Here is a 12,175-nt window from a genome sequence, read left to right on the forward strand (position 1 = left end):
ATTAATTTCAGAGTAAATGCTTATTTTTCATAATTGCATAATTCTCAAGTGGGTCTCTGTGTACGCCGGGGTGGCCTTTTCTGTCAAATACAAGGATAAGAACTTGGCATTGAAAATTAAGGAACAATAAAAAATAAATATGTGTGCATGTGTGTATATGTGTGCGTGCACATAGCCTTGTCATCACTAAGAACAACCCACCACACAGCCTTGTTTAGCTTTAAAAATATCTATGAATACTATATTGAAAAAACAAATTAAGGTTTGGGACAAACGTCCCATCTTCCTCGTGACAATATGCTGGGAACAGCTATAAGCTTAGAATAAACTGGGGAACGCTGCTTAATGCGCTGTGCAGTAAGCTTATCCAATGTCTTAGCCCAGCTAGAACAGTGCCTAGGATACAACAGGCACCTTGTAAATATCTGTTGAAATAGAGGATGAATCAGTGAACGAATCAATGAATGCTTCTGTCCAAAAGTAACACCGACTAAATGCTGTAAAATCATTCATCCTCCAAAATTTGAAATATTGTTGGTTGTCTGAAAAATATTAAAGGAAAGGGACATGGTATGACCACTAAGTGTCTGAAGTCTTAACCTTCGAATGATGTATCAAGAAACCCAACTACAGCTTTTTGGTAGAAAGTAGCTAAAGAAAGGATTCTGAATTGGATGAACCATGAAAAGCGGCAATTTCCTCTTTAAAGGTATTTATTAGCCATACAAAAAACATACTTTCACTCACTGAGAATTTAAACTTTTATTTAAATATTAGTGATTTACTGCATTAAGTGTTATTGTGAGATAGCATCTGCTAGGCCAGAAAATTCCTCTAGTTTTTGGTTTAATTGCTGTTAATATGCAGACTATAAAGATAATCTCACTGGTAAACCAGTGATAAACCAGCACTTGATAATCTTTTAATTGCTAAGTAACACTGAGGCAGCTAACTTTTGGCTTTGGATTTAGTAGATATTTATATTAACAACTGGCCAGTACAGCTTTTCACATAAGTACTTTACCTCAAATTTATCAGTCCTTTAAAATGTACATGAATTTATCCAACCCTCTTAAGCTGCACTCTCAAAGATAGGGGAAAATAAAACCAAAAGCAACAATGATTGAATCAATGTAATTTTCTGCTGTTTAAGCATAGGTTTCTACTTACCTTGATTATTTAAAGAATGCCTGAAATCATGCCAATAATAAAAACCCTGGAAAGTAGTGTTGAATTCAAGACAACTTTCTTTTTTTTTTTTTTTTTTCTGTGCTGCCATTTTCTCTCACCTGAACTATTTCAGTGATCTTCTCATAGGTCTTCTTTTTGATGTGTGTCACCTACAATTTGTTGTCAACCAAGCAGGCAGAGAGCCTATTCTTAACAGCTTTGTTGAGGTATAATTGATATACAGTTAATCACATATATTTAAAGTGAGCGATTTGGTATGTTTTGACATATATATAAACTCATGAAACTATCACCACAGTTAAGACTGTGAACATACCCATCGCACTAAGAGTTTCCTCATGGCCTTTTCTAATGCTCTCTCCCTTTCCTTGCTATCCCAGATAACCACTGACTCGCTTTCTGCTACTATGGTTTGCATTTTCTAGAGTTTTATATAAATGGAATCAAACAGTATGTACTCTGTTTTGTCTGACTTTTTTCACTCAGTGTAATTATTTTGAGATTCATCCATGTTACATGCATAAATAATTCATTCTTTTTTATTTTTGACTAGTATTGCATTATATGACTACATTCATCATTTGTTTATTCACCTGCTGGTAAAATTTAGATTGTTTCCAATTTGGAGCTACTTTGAATAAGGCTGCTATGAACACTTGTGTGGACGTGTGTAGACGTAGTGTTTTCTTTTCGTAGTCAAATACCTAGGAATGAAACAGCTAGATGAAGTGAAGTTAATCCATTTGTTCTTTTATGAATTATGCTTTTTGTGTCTTATCCACGAAATCTTTGTCTAATCCAAAGTCACAAAGTTTCTCTCCTGTCTTTTCTAAAAGTTTTTATAGTTTTATGCTTTACATTTGGATCCATGATCCTTTTGAGGAAAATGTTTGTATATGGTAGAATGTATGAACCAAAGTTTAGATTTTTTTGAACATGGGTACCCAAATACTCCAGCACCATTTGTCTAAAAGCGTGTCCTGTCTGCACTGAATTGCCTTTTTGCTTTGTTGAAAATCAGTGGCAAATATATGTGTGGATCTATTTGTGGACTCTCTAATTTTGTTACATTTATCTATTTGTCTATATCTTGATGACAAGAGTTACTAGTTTGATTATGGTAACTTTATGATAAATCTTGAAATCAGGTAGCGTAAGACTTCAAGCTTTGTTCTTTTAAAAAGTTATTTTGAATATAGCAGGTACTTAACATTTTTATGTGAATTTTAGAATTAGCGTGTTCATTTGATTGTCATTGTATTAAATTTATATAACATTTTGGAGTGAATTGACTAATTTAAAAAAAAAAAATCTGTTTTACATTGAGGGTTCCACGTGCAGCTTTGTTACGTAGGTAAATTGTGTGTCATTCGGGTTTGCTATACAGGTTATTTCATCACCAATGTAATAAACATAGCTGATAGGTAGTTTTTCAATGTTCACACTCCTCCCCCCCTCCACCCTTAAGTAGGCCCTATTATCTGTTGTTTTGTTCTTTGTATACATGTTTGCTTCATGTTTAGCTCCCACTTTATAAGTGAGATCAGGCAGTATTTGGTTTTCTGTTCCTGCAGTAGCTTGCTTAGGGTGATGACCTCCAGCTCCATTGATGTTGCTGCAAAGGACATGATCTCACCGTTCTTTATAGCTGTGTACTATTCCATGACATATATGTACCACATTTTCTTTATCCAGTCTACCATTGGTGGTCATGTAGGTTGATTCCATGTCTTTGCTATTGTGAATAGTGCTGTGATGAACATATGCATACATGTGTCTTTATGATAGAATGATTTATATTCCTTTGGATATATACCCGATAAAGGGATTGCTGGATCAAATGATAGTTCTGCTTTAAATTCTTTGAGAAATCACCACACTACTTTCCACAGTACCTGAACTAATTTATCTTCCCACCAACTGTGTATAAGCGTTCCCTTTCCTTTACAACTTCGCCAGCATCTTTTATTTTTTAACTTTTAAATAATAACCATTCTGACTGGTGTGAAATAATATCTCACTGTGGTTTTGATTTGTATTTCTCTAAGGATTAGTAATGTTGAGCATTTTTTCATGTGCTTGTTGACTGTGTGTATGTCTTCTTTTGAAAAATGTCTGTTTACGTCCTTTGCCCAGTTTTGAATGGTGTGGTTTGTTTTTTGCTTTTTAATTTGTTTAAGTTCTTTGTAGAATCTGGATATTAGACCTTTGTTGGATACGTAGTTTGCAAATATTTTCTCCCATTCTGTGCGTTGTCTGTTTACTCTGTTGATCCTTAATTCTTGCTTTTTGTTATTTATTTTATTTTTTTATCTATCTATTTATTTATTCATTTATTTTTGTTGTTCAGAAGCTCTTTAGTTTAATTAGGTCCCATTTGTTTACTTTTGCTTTTGTTGCAATTGCTTTTGGTGTCCTTATTATGTAATCTTTGCTAGGGTCTATTTCCAGAATGGAATGTCCCAGATTGTCTTCCAGTGTTTTTATACTTTTAGGCTTTACATTTAAGTCTTTAATTCATCTTGAGTTAAGTTTTGTACATGGTGTAAGGAAGGGGTCCAGTTCAGTATTCTGCATATTGAAACCTGTTATTAAAAAAAAAAGAAAGAAAATGAAGAAGTACTAATTAGATAACATGGATGGATATTTTTATATGTATGACAAAAATGAGAAGGAAAGGTCCTGAATGAGGTAAACAGATACATTTTTGTAATACCCAGAACACAATGCAGTATGTCAACAGATACCAATCATAATAGATATGTGGTTACACATATGAATGTAGATTAATACCCAAAACAGTTGTATGTGAAGCTAATCTGTTTACAATATATTATATATTTCATGAGACTTCTTCTGTGATAAAAATAGACTTGGCATCACTTAAAAAAATGGTTCTAACCTTTTTAAAAGTTCTCAGCCGGGCGCGGTGGCTCAAGCCTGTAATCCCAGCACTTTGGGAGGCCGAGACGGGCGGATCACGAGGTCAGGAGATCGAGACCATCCTGGCTAACATGGTGAAACCCCGTCTCTACTAAAATATACAAAACTAGCCGGGCGCGGTGGCGGGCGCCTGTAGTCCCAGCTACTTGGGAGGCTGAGGCAGGAGAATGGCGTGAACCCGGGAGGCGGAGCTTGCAGTGAGCTGAGATCCGGCTATTGCACTCCAGCCTGGGCGGCAGAGCGAGACTCCGTCTCAAAAAAAAAAAAAAAAAAAGTTCTCAGAAATTCACTTGGCAGAGCAGTACACAAGCTGTGTGTTTCTAGTTTTCCTCTACAATCTCTGTAAGAAGTTAATCAAACAGGCAATTAATCTGTATGATATTATTCATATGAAAGCATATGCATATTAAAATACACAACAGACTTCATTCTCATTTTCCTTAAACTTTTCTCTAATGTCAGGGTTTTGAATGTCCAGCAGAGCTCACAATATGAAAAGGATACACGGCAGTGCTTTTGTTGTACATACCAGAAAGTACAAGCAATAACGTTCTGCTGTATAAACCCCTATAATGAAGGCAGAAAATGTGTAGTAAGCTAAGAAACAAGACTTTGTCCCTAACAACACTAATCTCTCGCCTTGAATCTGCTTCTGCTCCTCATTTCCATTAATAGTGCCACAATCTTCTCTGTAATCCTGATTTGAAATCTTATAGTCGTCCTAGACTCCTCCTTCTCCTTCATCTCGCCCTTCTGTTCAATTTCAGCTTCCTGTTGATCAATCTCAGTATCCTGTTGATTCTGACTCTACAGTTCTTCCCACATTTCCTTGTCATAGCTTTTGCCACTTTCTTTTTTTACTTCTATTTTAAGAATTTTCAGAGTTGTCTCCTTACTCCTAGCTATCCCCTTCCAATCCATCCTTGATATTGTCTTGAAAGTGATATTTCTAAAATGTAGATCAGATTGATCAGATTCTAACCCTTCCTTTGCAGACGTTTACCACTGTCTACATTGGTTTTAGCAGTGGTTTTCAAAGTGTCATCCCTGGACCAGCAGCATCACCTGCTTTGTAGTAACTACTTCGTAGTAACGCAGATTCTTAGGGGCCCATTCCAGACCTTCTGAATCTGAAACTCTGATAGGTGTGCACAAAACTCTGTGTTTTAAAAAGTCCTCCGGGTGATTCTAATACACACTAAAACTTGAAAACTACGGGGCTACAGAATTAAGTTCAAGTTTCTTGGCATGGTGTCACCAAACCTGTCTTTTCTGCACTTATTTTCACCTCCTTAAACTCTTCTGTACTCCTCACCGCTCCACTATTTCAGAATCTTACCATATACTGTCCTATTAACTGGGATATCCCATTCGCTTGCAATTTTCTCTTCCAAATTATCAGGTTTTAAACTAAGGCACATTTTGAATTTCTTCTCTTTCTTAAATCCTTTTTGATCTTCCTAGTCAAATTTCCTGCTCCATTAGTTCATCTGTGAAGTGGAAAATAGTTCTGGGTTTAGAGGTAAAACAAACTTCTTGCTTTGTGTTTCCTCAGTAATGTCATCATTGCTCTCAGAATGTATTCATTCTTTCTTGTGCTATACATGGTTTTTGACAAGTCTGTTCCCACTTACAGATGGTGTCTTCAAGGGTGGTGCTAGTCTCAGTAATCTTTGTCATAGAAGAGTGAGTTGCACATCATATGTGCTCTATAACATGTGGACTCACACCAATATATGACTTGAAGTTTATTGCATGATTATTTTATGTGTTCATTGCTGAAAACAATTCATTAGTCCATTTGGGATTGTTATAAAATTTAAAGACCTTTTGTAACTTGCTATCTTGAAAATGGTAATTGTGTTCTTCTGTCTGCTCTAAAACAAAAACAAAATAAAAGCAAATCTGTGCCTTGAATCCTGTTACTTTCTCTTTAAAAGATCAATTTGCCAGCTGGGTGTCCTGCCGTCTAACAGGCCTTCCCTGTGTGGCTCCTCTAAATTGGGAAAAGGATTAAATTTGATCAGTGTTTGTTTGGTCTGTTGCTCATCATGCTGATATTTAATCCAGTGTCCAACAAGTGTCCCAAAGGAATAAAATGCCTGAAGCTGGCAATATTTTCTGACCTATCTGTCTGCACATATTCTTATCAGTTTTTACCCAAATGGAGGGTTTTCCGGTAGACATACATGAGCTAAATAAATACTATAATAGTATGCTTAATTAATGTAAAACAGTAAACTATGTTTAATGTATCAACAAGGATTTGAGTCCCGAAGTACACTCAGTTTTGTGAAATCAAATTATTCTGAGTTAGAAAATTGTATCACTTTGCAATATTAGAAAGGAAAAATGCATACTGCTATTTTTTAATTATTAGGGTTAAAAATACCTACAAACAATTGTTGTTAGTGATTGTGTTAACACCAAAGGTATATATTTTCAATACTCCTTTAAGTGAACAGTTATTTAGTTAATCACTAATTTATTCAACACATATTTATTGATTGCCTCTTATGCCCCAAATAGATATAGATATGGAAATAGCTCTAGATTTATAATTAGAGCTAAATGAGTTTTTTTTTTTTTTTTCTTTTTTAGAGATGGAGTCTTGCTATGTTCCCCAGCCTAGACTAGAACTCCTGGGCTCAAGCAATCCTCCCGTATCAGCCTTTTTATTAGCTGGGACTACAGCTGCATGCTTCTGGGTCCTGTTTGAGATTTAGATACATAGATGATAGATACATTGATAGATAAACAAATAACCAGGCAGAGATAGAAATAGAGATAAAGATAGAGAAAGATAGAGATAGACATAGCGATAGTGATAGAGATACGGTAAAGTCTCACTTTTCAGAGTCCCCACACTTCAGTGATCAATGAAATACATGTAATTAAATAATGATTTAATATGATACATGCTAATGAAAGTATGTATTAACTAAAGAACATAAGGTAACTACATAATCAAAAGAGTGAAAAAAATCTTTAAAGTCATAGATGGACCATATGTACCAAGATGTTACCTATCTGAATCAATTTCTTGTGCCAAGACTAACGAAAGAAAATAAGAATCCAGATTTTCTTGTAGCATGACGTGGATCTGTTTGTGTTTGCTCAAATAGCAGGGCTTTTTCTGCTTCTGTTCAGTGTGTGAATGGAAAGCAGAACATCCCCTTTGTTCTGTGTACTGTGTGAGGTCCTTTCTCATGTCACTTCTAAACACTAAGAAAAGTAAAAAACGAAGATCCAAACACAAGTCTGAAATTGAATTTACTTAATGCAAGGCAGGAATAACATGATCCCACACAGATGCGTGGGACATTCAGATTAACGGTTAAAGAATTGTTCAGAGAAAATTAACCTACAACATTGATGATTTGTTCACATATAGACACACATAAGGAAGAGAAACCCTTATGAAGGCTTTTTCTCAGGTCAAAGTCAAGTGTAGAGCTTTAAAAAGGCAAACTTAGAAGTTTGGGTTGGTTTGTTTGTTTCTCTAACAACAAGAGTTGCTGTTGCAAGGTGAGAGTCGCTCTCCGTAGTTTTTAATTATTATTCCAAGATATCTACCCAAGTAGACACAGGCTGAGTATCCTTTTTTTCTGAAATGCTTGGGACCAGAAGTGTTTTGGATATCAGATCTTTTTCAAATTTTAGAATACTTGCATATACAGTATATAATGAGATATCTTGGGAATGGAACCCAAGTCTGAACATCAAATTGATTTATGTTTCATATATAGCTTATGCACATAGCCCGAAGGTAATTTTATATTTTCCTTGGCGATGCTAAATAAATTGTGTTCTGTGAACCTACATTTTGACTGTAACCCATCAAGTGAGGTCAGGTGTAGAGTTTTCCATTTGTGGCATCATGTTTGCCGGCACTCAAAAAGTTTTGAATTTTGGAGCATTTGGGCTTTCAGATTTTCTGATTAGGGATGCTCAACTTTACTTTAAAGTAACATAATTTATCCTTCTGCAAATATAGTATTTCACTTTCATATTAGTATGCAACATGTTTATATTATTAGACTTTTTTGAAAGAATTCAAACTTCAAGTTTGTTACCATGAAAATATTTTTAGCTCTTACATAGGTAGTAATAGTGACTTAATTTAAAATACTTTCTCTACTCTTATTTGAATATATTGACAATAGCCAATGTAGGTAGCTTTTCTTCATAGTACATCGTTAGTGAAGGAATTACTTCTGAATCTTAATTCCATTACTGTCTTCATATAAGCTCCCAGAACTTTATGGGTGGTAACAAAAATGAATGAACATGGTACTTCTTACTCCCACTCCCCAGTGTAACTTCATGGCTTCTTTCATAAACTCCCATTGACTGTGAAAGAACGTGTACTGCAGAGATATGTTGAACTGGAGTATTTCCATAGAACCCTCCCATCAGGGATGGAGAGTACCAATAACAAACTTTCTGAGAGAGACTTATAGAAAGGTATTTTATTCCAAAAGGGAGAAAACCAGATAAAATACTACCAGTGTCTACAATTACCTGATGATAGTTTTAAAAACTAGTAACAATAAAAGTTAGATAAATTACATATAATTAATGTGCAATGAAATCAACAGTATCTAGAAATATGGTTTTGGAATGATTGTTCCCAAGCCAACAAAGCTTGTGGGCTGAAGTAAGAAAAAACTGAATGGATCAACAGCAATTCTGTTCATCAGGAGTTAGATTGTAAGTTATCACATATCCTTTTAAGATTTTAAAGGTCTCACTACACAAGGTTAACAAATACACTTTGTGGGTATATTTTGAAAGTCTTTATTCAGAAGGAGATACATACGGAAGTATTTGGGGATGAAATATCATTAAGTCTCTAAATTATTTTCAACTGGTTTAGAAACAATAATATAACATGCAAGGTGTAAGACAGAACATGTGTGGAAATAAGGCAAAACATTAACAAAGGAAAAAATTATATCTCCTTCATCACTTCTTTCATTTATTAAAATGTTTTATTGTAACTGTTGAAGGAAGACCTACATCCATCATTCGTTTAAATGATTTTATGCAGACCGGGCACGGTGGCTCACGCCTGTAATCCCAGCACTTAGGGAGGCCAAAACGGGCGGATCACGAGGTCAGGAGTTTGAGACCAGTGTGACCAACATGGTGAAAACGTGTGTGTACTAAAAATACAAATATTAGCTGGGCGTGGTGACATGCACTGTAGTCCCAGATATTCTGGAGGCTGAGGCAGGAGAATCACGTGAACCTGGGAGGCGGAGGTTGCAGTGAGCCGAGATCCTGCCATTGCACTCCAGCCTGGGCGACAGAGCAAGACTCCGTCTCTGGGGGGGAAAAAAAAAAAAATTATTTAAATAATTTGAGTATGCCTTGAATTGTTCTTTATAGTGTTTGCCATCTTTCCCCAGGAATTATTGAACCATTTTAACTTAAGTTTATTTTTGAACAGCATGCATTTAGTTTAATGGTAGTAAAACCTCCTAAGCCATAGATCCTCCATCTGTTTCCATATTGAAATGAACACCAAGTTTCTCTAATGTCCAAAGTGCCATTCCTTCATTTTGCCTCTAACTTTTCTTTGGCACATGACGTTGAACCGTATGAAACTTTTTTCCTGACTAATATTTAAGTATGGAGTAAGAGTAATTTTCAGTAATAATTGTGATTTTCTTCCAACATTTTCTCAGAAAGCATATTCTGAAAGTGTGTATTAATATCTGTATGCGTTGTCAGCACAACTCTCTCTTCTAGTCTCTCGATCTAATTTGTTACTAACTTTTTAAAACTTTTTAGACTAAATCTTTATGCTTCCCTTCAAGCATTTTGCATTATACTACAAATCTTCTGAGACTCGAATAATTTTATCATACGGTTTATATACTCCAACCTTGAAGGTTTTTCAACCTTTTTCACTAGCAGCGATACCCTCCATGACAGATAGTCAGTTATATTAACTTGATTCTATTGTAATTTACATAATGGTAAAACAAAATAATTTTAAACTTATAAGCAAAATTATAACTGTTTAAAAAATTACCACCTAGAATCCATTTTATGCAATGGGAAAATATACAAAACTGTTTTGATAAATATATGAAATTATATAACTTGGACATCTCTATGTAGTTTTTTCATCCTGTTTAACATGGTGTGCCAGATCTACAGTAGTCATTGACAGCAATTATGACAATGACTTAGACATTGATGATGCCCACCAAGCTTGCAGCATATTTACTGTAGATAGTACCTCCATACAGCCCTTTTGTAAAAATTTTAAACCCAAATTTGGTAATTGAAATTAACTAAATCAAAGAAGGCTGTGAAATTGACACATTTATTAGTAAACAATATGTGACAGTAGGGAGAATTATTTCTAGGTTCAGATAAATCTGGGTGAGAACCCAGCACTCACCCTTATTAGCCGACATGGAGTTTCTTCAAGTGTATAACTTGGTAATTCAATTGTTTATTTTGCTTATTCAAGCATTCATTCATTTATTCATTTAGTAAATGTATGCTAAGCTGGTTAGCAGGCACAATTCTAGGCACTGTGGCTAAAAAGGGAAGTGAAAAGGACAACATCCCTGCTCTCATGGGATTTACTTTCAACTGGGGAGACAGAAAGCAAGGTAGTTACATAATATAATATCAAATAGCAATAGGTCTTGTGAAAAAAATATCAAGGCCTACTCTGGATCAAGTGACCAGGATGGGAAGGCAAAAAGGCCTCTCTGAGGAGGTGATATTTGGCAAGAAAGAAAGAGAAAGCCATGCTGTTGGTTGGCAAAAAATGTTCCAGGCTGAGGGAAGAGCAAGTTCAAACGCCTCAGTTTGTATTTCTGTGAATAGTAAATGAAAGTTTATAAACTCCTGACACACCGTTAAGTGCTTATTAGATGTTAGATATAATTTAAAGATAATAAATGTGGATAATTAATTCCACATGTTATTATGTGTCTTCCTTGCTATAATGTACATCCTCCTTTTCATCTAGACCATTTTTCTTCTCTGGAATACTGTATTATTTATCCTGTTCTCAGAGTTGTTAGATTGCCCTCTTTTTAATTTGTAGTGAGTTTAACCCTGCTTGCAATACTCAAATGTTATTGCTGTCAGAGGTCCTGTTTTCTCAGTCTTTGCCCTTTTGCTCAACATTTGTATACTCTGAGTAATGCCAAATTGATTTTCTTGCTAAGTGTTGGGCAACTGCCCTCTCTAAACAGTAAATTCACAACTTTTCCATGATGATGATAATGTTGATGCCCTGTGGGAACCTGTTGTTTTGTATGTGTGTGCAGGGAGAGGGGTGATCTAAAAATGGTGTCAAGATGTCATTTGGAAGATGGTACCTACAGAAAACACAGAAAACCCAATCACACCCCACCCCCATCTTCCCCATTTCCCAACATGGTTTCTTGTTTACACTTATCCGATTCTCCCAGAAGTCAGAGCAAAGTGACTGTTTACGTCTGTCTCTGGCTGTGAAAAAAAACACTACCAGAGCTCAACTCACTTTTATTGATTTCTATATTGTTTGGCTGTAAAATATTTATTCTCACTTGTATCAGTTTAGGTCCAGTCAGAGAAAAAACACAGTCATTTGAACAGTGAAAGTTTATACAAATAATTATTAAATGTAACATGGGATTATAGTAATGAAGGGACTGGCTAATGTGAAAGAAAGATGTATTAGTTTGCTCAGGCTGCCATAACAAAATGCTATAGACTGAGTAGCTTAAACAAAGGATATTTATTTCTCACGGTTCTGGTGACTGGGAAGTCCATGATGAAGGTACAGCCAATTTGGTTTCTGGCTTTCAGATGGCTACCTTCTTGCAGTGTGCTCACGTGATCTCTTTTTTGTAATCACGATGGAGTGAAAGAGAAAGCTCTCTGGTGTCTCTTCTTATAAGGGCACTAATCTCATCAAGAGTGTCCTTCTCATGACGCTCCTCATCTAATCCTAATTACCTCCCAAAGAAAGGCCTCATGTCCACATACCGTCATATTGAGGGTTAAGGCTTCAGCATTTGGA

At 35.5% G+C, this 12,175-nt stretch overlaps 1 protein-coding gene across 1 annotated transcript in view; it reads left to right on the forward strand.

Moving 5' to 3' along the window:
* IL1RAPL1 (interleukin 1 receptor accessory protein like 1) overlaps positions 1-12,175 on the forward strand; it is a 1,400,950-nt gene that overhangs the window by 707,176 nt on the left and 681,599 nt on the right. The window lies entirely within an intron of this gene.

The sequence above is a fragment of the Macaca mulatta genome, chromosome X, assembly GCF_049350105.2.
Source record: "Macaca mulatta isolate MMU2019108-1 chromosome X, T2T-MMU8v2.0, whole genome shotgun sequence".
NCBI classification, from domain to species: Eukaryota; Metazoa; Chordata; class Mammalia; order Primates; family Cercopithecidae; genus Macaca; species Macaca mulatta.